Here is an 11,662-nt window from a genome sequence, read left to right as displayed (position 1 = left end):
TCTGTAAATTCTATTGAAATATTTTGTGAACAAAAGATATGCTTAGACTTAGTGTTTTAAATATGAGCCTCATAGTGACTTATCAATTTTTCTTTCTTTCACAACGCAGTCATTAATTTTTGTCTTTTGCACGGAATATGTTCAAGAGTTTAAAGGATAGCAACAAGTGTGTCTTCATTTTAGATATGGAAACTCAATATATACATATGAACAGGTATTGGGGAGTAACATCATTTTTATTTACTATAAACATCTATTTAAGTTACTGTATCCTGTTAAATTTTATATAGTTACTATAAGAAGGCAAGAAACCTCTTACAATGAAGTAGAATCTGATTTATTTATATTTATCAATTTATTGATTTATAGTGTAACTCAAGAATTGAATCAAGATTTCAATTAAAATACCAACTTCATGTTCGATTTCAAAAGATAATTTAAAATAATAAAATAACAAAAAGATCTTTCAAAGCTTTTCAATATTATATGATAAAGGGAGGGAGAAATTGAAATAGAATTTACAGAGGTAAAAAGTAAATCCCGTTGGTCCACGTCATAGCTGCCGAGTGCAGTCTGTCTATATTGATCTGCCTGTCATAATCTAAAATAAATACAATCTAATCGTTGAAAGATACATTTAGTGATGTGAGGTGGAAAATTTTTCGGAAGATTTTCCGCTATATTTTTTCGGAAAATTCTCCGTTCTAAAAAATATCAGTAATGAAGTAACAATTCCTCAGTAATCATAAAATTGATTGAATTCATATAGAGAAATGTTAAAAAGTGAAAGATCGTTTAAAGAATCTGAAAATTTTCATGGCTCAGACAATTTTCAGTACTTTGTAGGAACAAGTGAAACAATTTTTCATGAATCGAAATATTTTCTGTCTTCTATGGAAAAACGGAAGAACTTCTTATGAGTCGGAAAATTTTCATCATTTTGAAGCAAAAAGTAAAACAACTTTTTGTGAATCGGAAAGTTTTATTGCTCTATAGAAACAAGTGAAAGGAATTTTCATAGATCGGAAAATTTTCATTACGATGTAGAAGCAAGTGGAAAAAAAAAACTTTTCATAATCCGGACAATTTTTATATTATGTATAATGATGTTAGATGGAAAATTTTCCTCTATATTTAACTGCACATTGAACTACAAAATTGAATATCTGTAGAGGAAAGTTAGTCAGCAACAAATCATAATTTTCCAATTAGCTTTCGGGAACCGGAAAATTTTCTAGTATTTTAAGTTGGGAAGTAAAAATTTACATAGTCGCTCTCTCTCTCTCTGCGAGATCCTTCGTTGCTAATCGGTTAGCATACGCGCCTTTTGACATGGGAGACCTGGCTTCGATTCCTGGCGGGAGCTCATGTAGTTCGCATCCCACGTTAATCAGTTGATTCCGTCTCATATAGCCTCGCTGCTGAAAGGGACGTTAAACTCAAAATCAACTCTCTGTTCTCTACGAACTAGATGTATGTTCCCTGCACTTTACACACACACAGAGAAACACTATGTAAATTTTTACTTCCCAACTTGAAATATTAGAGAAATTTCCGGTTCCCGAAAGCTAATTGGAGAATTATAATTTGTTGCAGTCTAACTTTCCTCTACAGGAATTGAATTTTATAGCTCAACGTGCAGTTAAATATAGTGTAAAATTTTCCTTCTAACATAACTATACATAATATACAAAATTTTCCGACTTATGAAAAGTTTTTCCACTTGTTTCTACATCGCAATGAAAATTTTCCGGATCCATGAAAATTCCTTCCACTTGTTTCTATAGAGCAATAAAACTTTCCGATTCACAGAAAGTTGTTTTATTTTTGCTTCAAAATAATGAAAGTTTTCAATACATAAAAGGTTTTTCACTTTTTCCATACAGGACAGACAATTTTTCGATTCATGAAAAATTGTTTCACTTGTTCCTACATAGTACTAAACATTGTCTGAGCCATGAAATTTTTCAGATTCTTTAAACGATCTTTCACTTTTTAACACTTCTATATATGAATTCAATCAATTTTATGATTAGTGAGGAATTGTTACTTGATCACTGATATTTGTTTAGAACGGAAAATTTTCCGGGAAAATGTAGAAGAAAATTTTCCACCTCACATCACGGCTAAACAACGATATAGGAGTATGTTTTTATGAATCGAAAACTTTTCCGGAAAATTTTCATCACTGGATACATTCTTCTTGAAATGGAAATCATATTCCTAGTACTAACACAATTAGTGATATTTGTATCTTTTCTATGTAACCTTGCAATTTCTGTGAATTATTTGTGTTTATAACTGTCTATGTAGCTTTACAATTACTTTGAATTAGTCGTGCTTGTAACTTTCTAAGTAACTTTGCAATTTCTTTGAATTAGTCGTGTTTGTAACTTTCTATGTAGCTTTGCAATTACTTTGAATTTGCGCACAACGTAAGTGACATTACTTTTATTTAAGATGACTTGTGGATAACGTAGGAATAGGTTTAATATGTCTTACTAGTCAGTTATTGGTACAGACGTGTACGAAAGAAAAGTATGTGATTATATATTCTGCAGACTCTCAATATCAAATTAACATAAATAAAACAAGATTATCCAAAATTTCGATTTTAAGGAATATACGCAAGAAATCTTATTGCTCGTAACCAGCTTATTAACAACTAAAATTTAGAAGAGAAATGTTGTTTTGAAAGAAAATATAGAAATAGTTCTCGCATATTACTTATTGCCAACATTTCTATTATGAATGATGCAATGCACTGCTTATTCAAATTCCATTCATGGCATTAGGTTCTTAAAAATATGCATTTCTAAGGTGATTTTTGTCTTTTGTGTTATTTGTCGGATTTTGTTACTGATATAATGTTACTCTTCATTGCAGCTTACAAAACTGTTTGAAAGTTGAACTAGATTTTAAAATATTCATTACATAAAAATAGGTACGTAAAACACGTGATGTACAAATTCATTGATTTTATTACATCTAATTTCCTTTTAGTTGAACGTGCCACGATTATGTTCCGAGGCTAAATGATACGGTGATGATAATAAATGAAATGGTGGAAAGGAGGAGGAGGAAATGGGAGACCGTCGAGAAAATCCACTCATACGGTGGTTGTCTTGCTTTTTATATCAAAATATAAATCATGAAATACCTTCTCTAAAATGATATAAGATAATTACCTGTTATAGACAATACTGGTGGCTCTCAAGGTAAGTCGGGACGGTAAAAATTTGTAAAGTTTTCTTCTTTGAGCTTGCAGCGACAAAATTTAAAGTTTTAGAAAGCTATATAGAATAAGTAGTTCATTAGGTAGGTTTTATTCCCTTAGGTTGCAGTGGTGAAACAGGTATAAGTTTTCATCAATTTAACTTCAAGAGCCGCCACTGATCTATAAGAAATTAAATATGTGCAAAGGAAGACCCAAACACATTTTCTATCTTTCCGCTTGTTGAAAATATATTAAGTGATTCCTAGAAAAAATATCTCTTAAAATTACTAGTATTTTAAAGTTGTTTATAATTAATTTTAAGACCAACCTTTAACAAAAGAGACACTGACCAAAGCTTAAAACTTTACTTTATTTTAAGTTATAATTTGTAACTGCTGTATATGTTTATTTATATATATGTCTGTATTTTCATTAATTTCGATCGTGTCTGAAGAAGGATCTGCTAGATATCCGAAACAGTTACAAATTATAATTTAAAATAAAGTAAAGTTTTAAGCTTTGGTCAGTGTCTCTTTTGTTAAAACAATTAATCCAAAGCCATGAATAGTCTTACTACCAACCTTTAGTAACTTTAGCATCATTTGATAAAATACTTTTCTGTCATTTTAGGTCAATGCACTCCAGGTCCTGATTATTATTGCAAGCCGAAGTAAGAAGGTGCACCTATATGGCATCTGCTTTATTTTACTTCTAAAAGTTTAATCGCATCACTGGAAACAGCCTACTGGCATTAAAAATTTAATATGATTTCGATCCAGGTGGAGTCCGTCATGTAAGACATTAGGAAAGTCTACATCAGTTGATGTTCTACTTCGAATTCCGCTTGTTATATACTGATGTTCACTGTATTTTCATACTACGATAAGTCAAAGAGCTAATATAGAGTAAATAAATAAAATATAATATTAAGCACATACTAGTCTGACGTATCATGTCTTCTCAAGATACTACATAAAATTTAACTTATTTGCCAAGTAGAAGACGAATATTGGTTTATTCCTACGTCCGTATGTATTGATTTTCACTGTGAAAAGAGGATGCACAGCTCTAAGACATGTATGTTTGTCTTATATATATTCGAATAATTCATGCATGTATATATTTGTGGTATTTTGTTATAAATGTTAAGACACGTAAGAAGAAAGATTGCTATTTGTTTCGAATTTAAAAGAAATAATAATGATTAATTTGCTTAGCTGTTCAAGTAAATGTATGATCAATACTGAGTAATGATACACAATACCAATGTTCTTTATTTTAGACATCAGCAACAGTATAAGCAGCGTGTAGAATATATGCTTTAGTTGATATCTCTTGGTTTTTGAAAACATTTTCTCTCCAGAAAATAATTACTAGTGCATTTTGCTGATCTAAGCGTTATTAAAGGATCAATTAATTTTCTTTATTTGACTTTTATTTTTGAGAAACAGTCGAAAAATAATATATAAGGTAGGTGCAGGTAAATACGCCATGTTAAAGGTGTTGGACTTTTTTATGGCCTTAATTTTCACGAAACACAAAGAACAGCACATGCGCGTTGCAGAGTAGCCTTTTCCGCGTGTAGAAGAAACGTTGCAATGATGCCACTCACTTCCATTTTCTACAAAAGGTAAAAAAAAAAAAATGTTACAAACTGGTGTATTTACCAACACCTGCAGGTAATTACGCCAAGTCTAGGATACTACTAGAAACCTGTAATAAATATTGCAACTGTTTACATCGTCTGTATTATACGAACTCAAATATTACTACACAACACGGCTGAAGCAAACAATAGAATAATCAAAGTGTAAGATGAACATAAAAAGATAAAATGTAAAACCGATAGTCTCCAAAAAGTTGAAACGAAGTTCCAAACTGAAAAGTTTTAGTCCACAAGAGGATAAACAAATAGTGTCAGTGTACTGCAACTTAAAAATACTACACCGATATTACATGGAACATGTGGGACAAATGACAGGATTTATGTCTTCTGCACTCAGTCCTGCACAAGCCCTGGCGTATTTCGCTGCACCATGCTTGGTATTGATTTAGTAGTAGCCATGGAATCACAAATTCTGAAGTTACAATTACAAACAGTGTTCCCAGACGGACACGAAATAAGGTGTACATTGCTCTAAACAATCGGCAATGTTCTGAGTTAGTACGGTACTAATTACATTTACAAAACAAAGTGTTCCCAGACGGACACGAAATAAGGCGTACACTGCTGTAAACAATCGGCAATGTTCTGAGTTAGTACGGTACTAATAATGGATTCTTACCTCTATTGAAATAATAACGTCCTTAGACAGAACCTTCCTGATTCAAACAATACTCGACGGCGTGGTGATCTCAGCGCTGTCTCCCAGAGCATTCATCAAATCGGACTTGTCCAAGCCCGTGTCACATATTGGAGGCGCATTCTAGCGGATTTCGTTGGGAACGTCCCAGCACTGAACACTTGGCGTATTTAGCTGCACTGGCGTATATACCTGCAGTTACAGTATCTTATATCACACGCTATCTACGTGTATTTAAGTCATCAAATCTAGACCAAACTCACGTTTGGCTTAAGATTTGTTTAGTACACATGTGAAATATTTGCTTGCTCAAACTTTTCTTTCTGGGTTATTGGATATCAAACTTGGAATTTTAACTTACTGATGCTTTTTGATAACCAAAAGAGAGCATTAATTAAACTCAAATTAATGCTTAACAGGTTTGTTCCATGTACATTTCCGTAATTCTTTGCAGAAATTAATCTCATTTAAAAGTAAAGTAAATACAATGTGTAAACTTACAACAAAGAATTTTTAAGTTTCAATGAAGGACAATCTAGAAACTCATTACAAATATCGTTTATATATTTATATATGTATCTATATCTATTGGGTGTTTCGAAACAACACCGTCAACGTTTAGGAGGTGATTCCTGACACTATGATAAGACAAAAATTATAGACGAACCTGAGCGCACAAATGCTTCCTTTCGGAGTTATAGGCTGCCGAAAACATGGAAAAATGAATTTAAAAGGTTCATAGCTCCAATACTACGGGGCCTACCGTAGTCGGGTCAAAACTTTATTTAGGAACTAATAGGAGTCCTATCCAAATATCCATGTTTTAGAATCCTGCGGTACTTCCGCAACAACTTTTGTAGAGGTGGGTACTTCAAATGATGTGCTCGTAGACAAATTGCGTCCATAAAAGTTGTTGCGTGAGTACCTTAGGATTCTCAAACATGCATGTTTGGACAGTGCACGTATTAGTTCCTAAGTGAAGTCTTGACCCGACTATTGTAGGTTCTATAGTTTTGGAGCTATAGCCCTTTAAAGTTCAGTTTTTCATGTTTTCGAAAGTCTATAACTCCGAAAGGAAGCATTTGTGCACCCAAGTTGGCCTATACTTTTTGTCTTATCTTGGTGTCGGGAATCACCTCTCAAACGTTGTCAGAGTAGTTTTGAAATACCCTGTAAATCTTACTACGTATATATAATATGTTTGTGTGTGTATAGATAGATAGCTAATACACGTTAACAGAAACCCACTACCAGGATAAAACATTTTTTCAATACAACATTATTGCGTAACAAAAAGATCTTCAAATTTGAAACAAATACAAATCGATAGATCGTATTAAGCTGAATAAAATATGAGTGAGTGCGAAACCTCATGCGTAGTTTTCGGGAAAAATCAACCAAAACAAATTTGTTTGCAAACCTTAAAATTGATGCTCTATAAGAATTATGCTACCTATTAAGGTGAAACATATACTAAAATGTACCATGATCAAGCTCTTTATTATGACGTGGACAAGATGACAATACATATTATAATTAGTGAAATACTGGTATAGCCCGAAATTAACTCTTAAACTTTAGTTTCTGTTTGAGAGTAAATTAAAGTAACTCCCAAATTTATATATATATAATTAGTAGATAGATGGCGTTCACCTGAACATAATAACTTACTTGGGGTTTAATTTCTATGTATATGTTTCGAGAAAAATCCAGAGACAAACAAAATTAAATTTTATGGGGCTAATAAGTGGTCGTTTGTTGTGGTATTTGGAATTTTTTTTATTCTGCTAGATAACAGGGTTTGTTTATTTACGTATTACATTGTAAACAATAAAAGTACACATCTAACTAGCAGACTGTGCCTATTGTTGCTGTTTGTGTTCTTCAAACTGTGATACTCATACATACTACTAACAATGACACGGGCACTATTGTTTTAAATGATTATCACATACCTATAACTGTCTTCTTGTAAGAATATAATTTGATAATGATTTTGCGGGGTACTTTTAATACTATGTGTATAATTGGGAAATGTATATTTATGGTAAATTGCATAGGAAAAGAATTATAAATACGAAAATTATAATCAGAAAAACAAAATTTTGCCAAATGGACAAGAAAGCTTTATTTTCGTTTTATTGTTCTTATTTACTGCTGTTTTGACATGAAATTTGCCATATACATGTCTTTGCCGATTACACACATACTAACATTATAAGAAATACCGGGCGAATATGTTATCAAATTATATTCTTACAGCAACATATTTATAAACATGCGACAATAATTTTGGACATGCATGTACTACTAGTAGTTACATCCATACTGCTTCCAAGAAAAAGTTGAATTTAATACTTTTTGTATTATGTTCTGTTAGTTCTTTAAGTTGCTCTAATGTTTTCAGTTATTGAGAAAAATCAACTATTTATGCGAAATTATTTTCTGAAATCATTAATGGTTCTTCTTTAATCACATGAGGTGTTTTCCTTATTCTATTGATACATTCGAAAAAAAAAAAAAAGAAAAAAGAAAATCTAAGGATTTGAGAGAACGTAAATAATCTGACATCTGCAGAAAGGTTTCATACTACAGACTGTAAGTTTGGAAAATGTTTTGGGAAAAATCTTGTTTGGAATTACGACTTGAATGGAAGCTGTACGTTTTTTATGACTTTAAATAATTTAGCTTCATTGTTCTTGCAGTACTAAAGACTACAGATAAGTCAGTGAAATGCATTCTAAATACACGCAAAAGAGTCAATTCAGACATTGTCTTTAAACTATGATGTTATTCTGGGAAGAGATAATAAAAGTAGCATTTCTTTCTAAAGTTGATGTTTTAAAAACACGAATCGAGTCGACCAGAAAGTAAGGTAATATTCACTAAAAAAATTCGTATATGACAAGATGTCCACTATTACGTATTTAGTGATATAGGAATTACATTTGCGATGCAAATGAAGCCAGTGTCCTAACACTTGCGGTACTAACTTCTGTATTTCACAGTCATAGAATTTTAGTGTCTGCTATTGAAATCACATTTCAACTTCATTCTTGGTCTCTCTATCGCTGTGGAAATGTTGCCTAGCTAGATATTCCCATACATTGAAACAAGTGCCATGTGAATACCTTGTGATTGGAGGGAAACGTACGTTGTAGCGCACCTCTCATCTACTGGAATTCTGAAATGAAAATAAAATAAGAAGCTTTCAGTTTAATGTCCTACGATTATGTCCTTTAGGCTAAGGAAAACGATGATTAAGGAAGTATATGATAATGGAAGAATTGCTGGAATGAAATGTGGGAGAAGACAAGAGCACCGAACAAAACTCACAAACATGATGTTGTCCACCACAAACGTACGTGGCCGGAGATTGAACCAGGAACCCCACGCACCAAAGGTAAGTGCTCTATCACTGAGCTACTGTGACCCTTGTTGGGATTTCGATTCGGCGCAGACATTGTAAACACATGTTACTCGTAGCGGCTTTCGGTATAGTAGGAACTTTATGTTCATTGTAAATTACCTGGGTGATATTTACCTACGCAGTTTCTCGAAGTAAAACCTTTAGGAAAAAGTAGATTTTTTCAATTTCTTGTAACTTTGTCTCTACTCATTAGAAACATATCATATCATGATCATAGTATTCGACGCTAAGGTAGCCCTACTTTCATTGTGCATTGATGAGCCTTGATTGTGTTACTATTGTTATAGCGGCCTCCAAAATTTGGAAGTTTACGAATGTTTGTGATACTGTAGCGTCCTTAGTTTGTTACACTAAATAATACATTTAATATTATACGTTTTGTTGAAAACGTAGATTTCAAATATGTAATAATCTGACATAGTGTTATTTAAAAAAAAAAAAATACAAATTTATGTTGAGTTGCTGACATTGTTCATCGAATGGTATTGCAGGTTATGTTATAGCATCTGCATTGCAGAGTATTTATATTCACGCCTTTTTCTAACTCCATGAAGAAACCATTCAAAGAACACTTTTGTTTAAAAAAAAATCTTGAGCACCACTGTAAAGGACTTATCTCTTGTACTAATGGTGACTTGGGTTCCGCAGTTTATGCTATGCTATTTCCACTGGCAAACACTGACTCATTGAATTATACGACTAAAAATGTATGATTTTCACGGAATAGTACCTTTTGCCTCTTACTACGAGAATGAAGACGTTATGCATACCTTCTTACCACTTCAAGATGTAATTAAATGTTTTCAAGGTTTCTGAGGCCCAGTTGTTAACGAAATCAATATTTGCATTATATTTCTCTTTCCAACTAACACAAAATATGGAAATATCGTAAAACTTAAAAAAATTACGGTCTTCCGAGGCTCAGTTGTTAACGAAATCGATATTTGCATTATATTTCTCTTTCCAGTTAACACAAGATATTGAAATATCATAAAACTTATTTTTTTTTAAAAAAAAATAAAACTATTCTCTTTCACAACTTGAAATTTACGGCTATTAGCCACGTATTTACAGACTACAAGCTTTGCTACATAGTTGTTCCGTGACTCATTGGATATGTGCAGGACTTACATGACTGGTGTTCGATTCTTCGTCGCGCTTTCATTTCTCTCCATTGATCAGATAGGGCAACAGTAAAAAAAAAAAAAAAAAAAATACAATTCTAGATATCATTCTACTTTCTGCAGTTTTTTTTTTTTTTTTTTTTGTTTGTTTCTTAACATTATTTGTCAAATAAAGAGGACGTATGATTTTACAAGCATAGAGTACCGTTCCAGAGTTTTAAATCGATAAAAACTAAATTAAGTTTTTCTTCCGTTATAGTTTATAAACAGCTATGGTCAAGGAAATGGTTTTTAGTTATTTGGTATGTGGTCAGCATATTGGTTTCCATCATATTTATTTCTGGAAATAAATATAGGTTAATTATTTTTTTAAAAAAATAAAATATTCGTCTTTAGCCCTAAACAGAAGAGAGAACATAGTTCAAAATGTCACTATGCATATTACGTTTCATCACATAAAGAGATGGAAAAAATAATAAATTTATACTTCAAAGTGTAGAAGATAATGTGACAACATTATGAACAACTCATTAATAAATTAAGCAATGATTTGTACCGAAATAAATCGCAATGAAGAGCAAGGTATTCAAAATTAGCAAAAACATTCTTTCTTATATGATAGATCACAAGTTTCCTGGATTGAAATTTCACCTTGAAATATACATCTTGAATAAGATTCTCGATAGAAACTGAAATACATTAAGAGCTTTAAGCCTTGAGGGACTTAACACAACGTAGATGTCCAGGGCAGTGTTTCTTCCAGACATGTTTTTGGGGGGACACTGGCCCCCGGAGCTCTGAGAGCCCCCCCGGAGAAGACCAAAATAATATGTCTATAATATAATAATAAATATAATAATACCAACAGTGCCCCTCCGAATACGAAGTATGCCTCCCCCCGGAACTTTTTTTTTTTTTTTTTTTTTGAAAGAATCATGATCCAGTGGCCATAATATTGTCGTTGCAAATTAACTAAAGTAGTTATAAATCCAGGATGTGGCTCTTGAACCAGCGTCTGTTTTCTCGATTTGTTTATTAATCAACGTAACTAATTGCATTATTACTACATATTGGATTTCAGGTTAAAACCAAACTCTTCTTTATGAAATTTAATCATGTCTAAAATAGCTTATTTTGCTTGCTAAAACCTATTTTTGGCAAAAGTCTCTACAAGGGTGCGCACGAGATGTGTCGAGTCGAGATTTTAGACTATCTCGACTAAGTCTGCCATACGTCCCGTAAAAAACGGGACAGTCCCGCTTTTGGCCCCAAGTATCCCGCATCCCTGTAAATTTAGTCGGGACAGGCAAATGTCCCGTATTTTAATCCTGTCCCATATCTGCTATCAATATAAGCTTATTCGAAAAGTAAAATGTCAAAAATGCTGATGTTACTTGGGAATCTGTAATTAGTGAACGGACAATAAGCTGTAACATGTAATAGCCTCAAATTAATTATCATATCACCCTCTCCGATTTGATAGAGAACAATCCAATAGATTCACAGTGTAGTTGTAATAGTCCGCCAGCAGCCAATAGAATCTGCAATCTTTGATAAAGTGTACGAGCTGAGCTGTCGTTGATAATAC

The 11,662-nt window shown here is 32.6% G+C and overlaps 1 long non-coding RNA gene across 1 annotated transcript; it reads left to right on the top strand.

Annotated features, from left to right (window-relative positions):
- The first annotated feature begins 84 nt into the window (after positions 1-84).
- LOC145662971 (uncharacterized) lies at positions 85-7,812 on the top strand. Its single transcript, XR_014127130.1, has 3 exons — positions 85-214; positions 2,887-2,944; positions 3,848-7,812. It is a non-coding gene; the product is annotated as an uncharacterized LOC145662971 (long non-coding RNA).
- Positions 7,813-11,662: the final 3,850 nt, after the last annotated feature.

The sequence above is a fragment of the Thermobia domestica genome, chromosome 10, assembly GCF_964235325.1.
Source record: "Thermobia domestica chromosome 10, izTheDome1.hap1.1, whole genome shotgun sequence".
Classification (NCBI taxonomy): domain Eukaryota; kingdom Metazoa; phylum Arthropoda; class Insecta; order Zygentoma; family Lepismatidae; genus Thermobia; species Thermobia domestica.
Note: the sequence above shows the minus strand (reverse complement) of the source record. Positions and strands in the feature narration are given on the sequence as shown.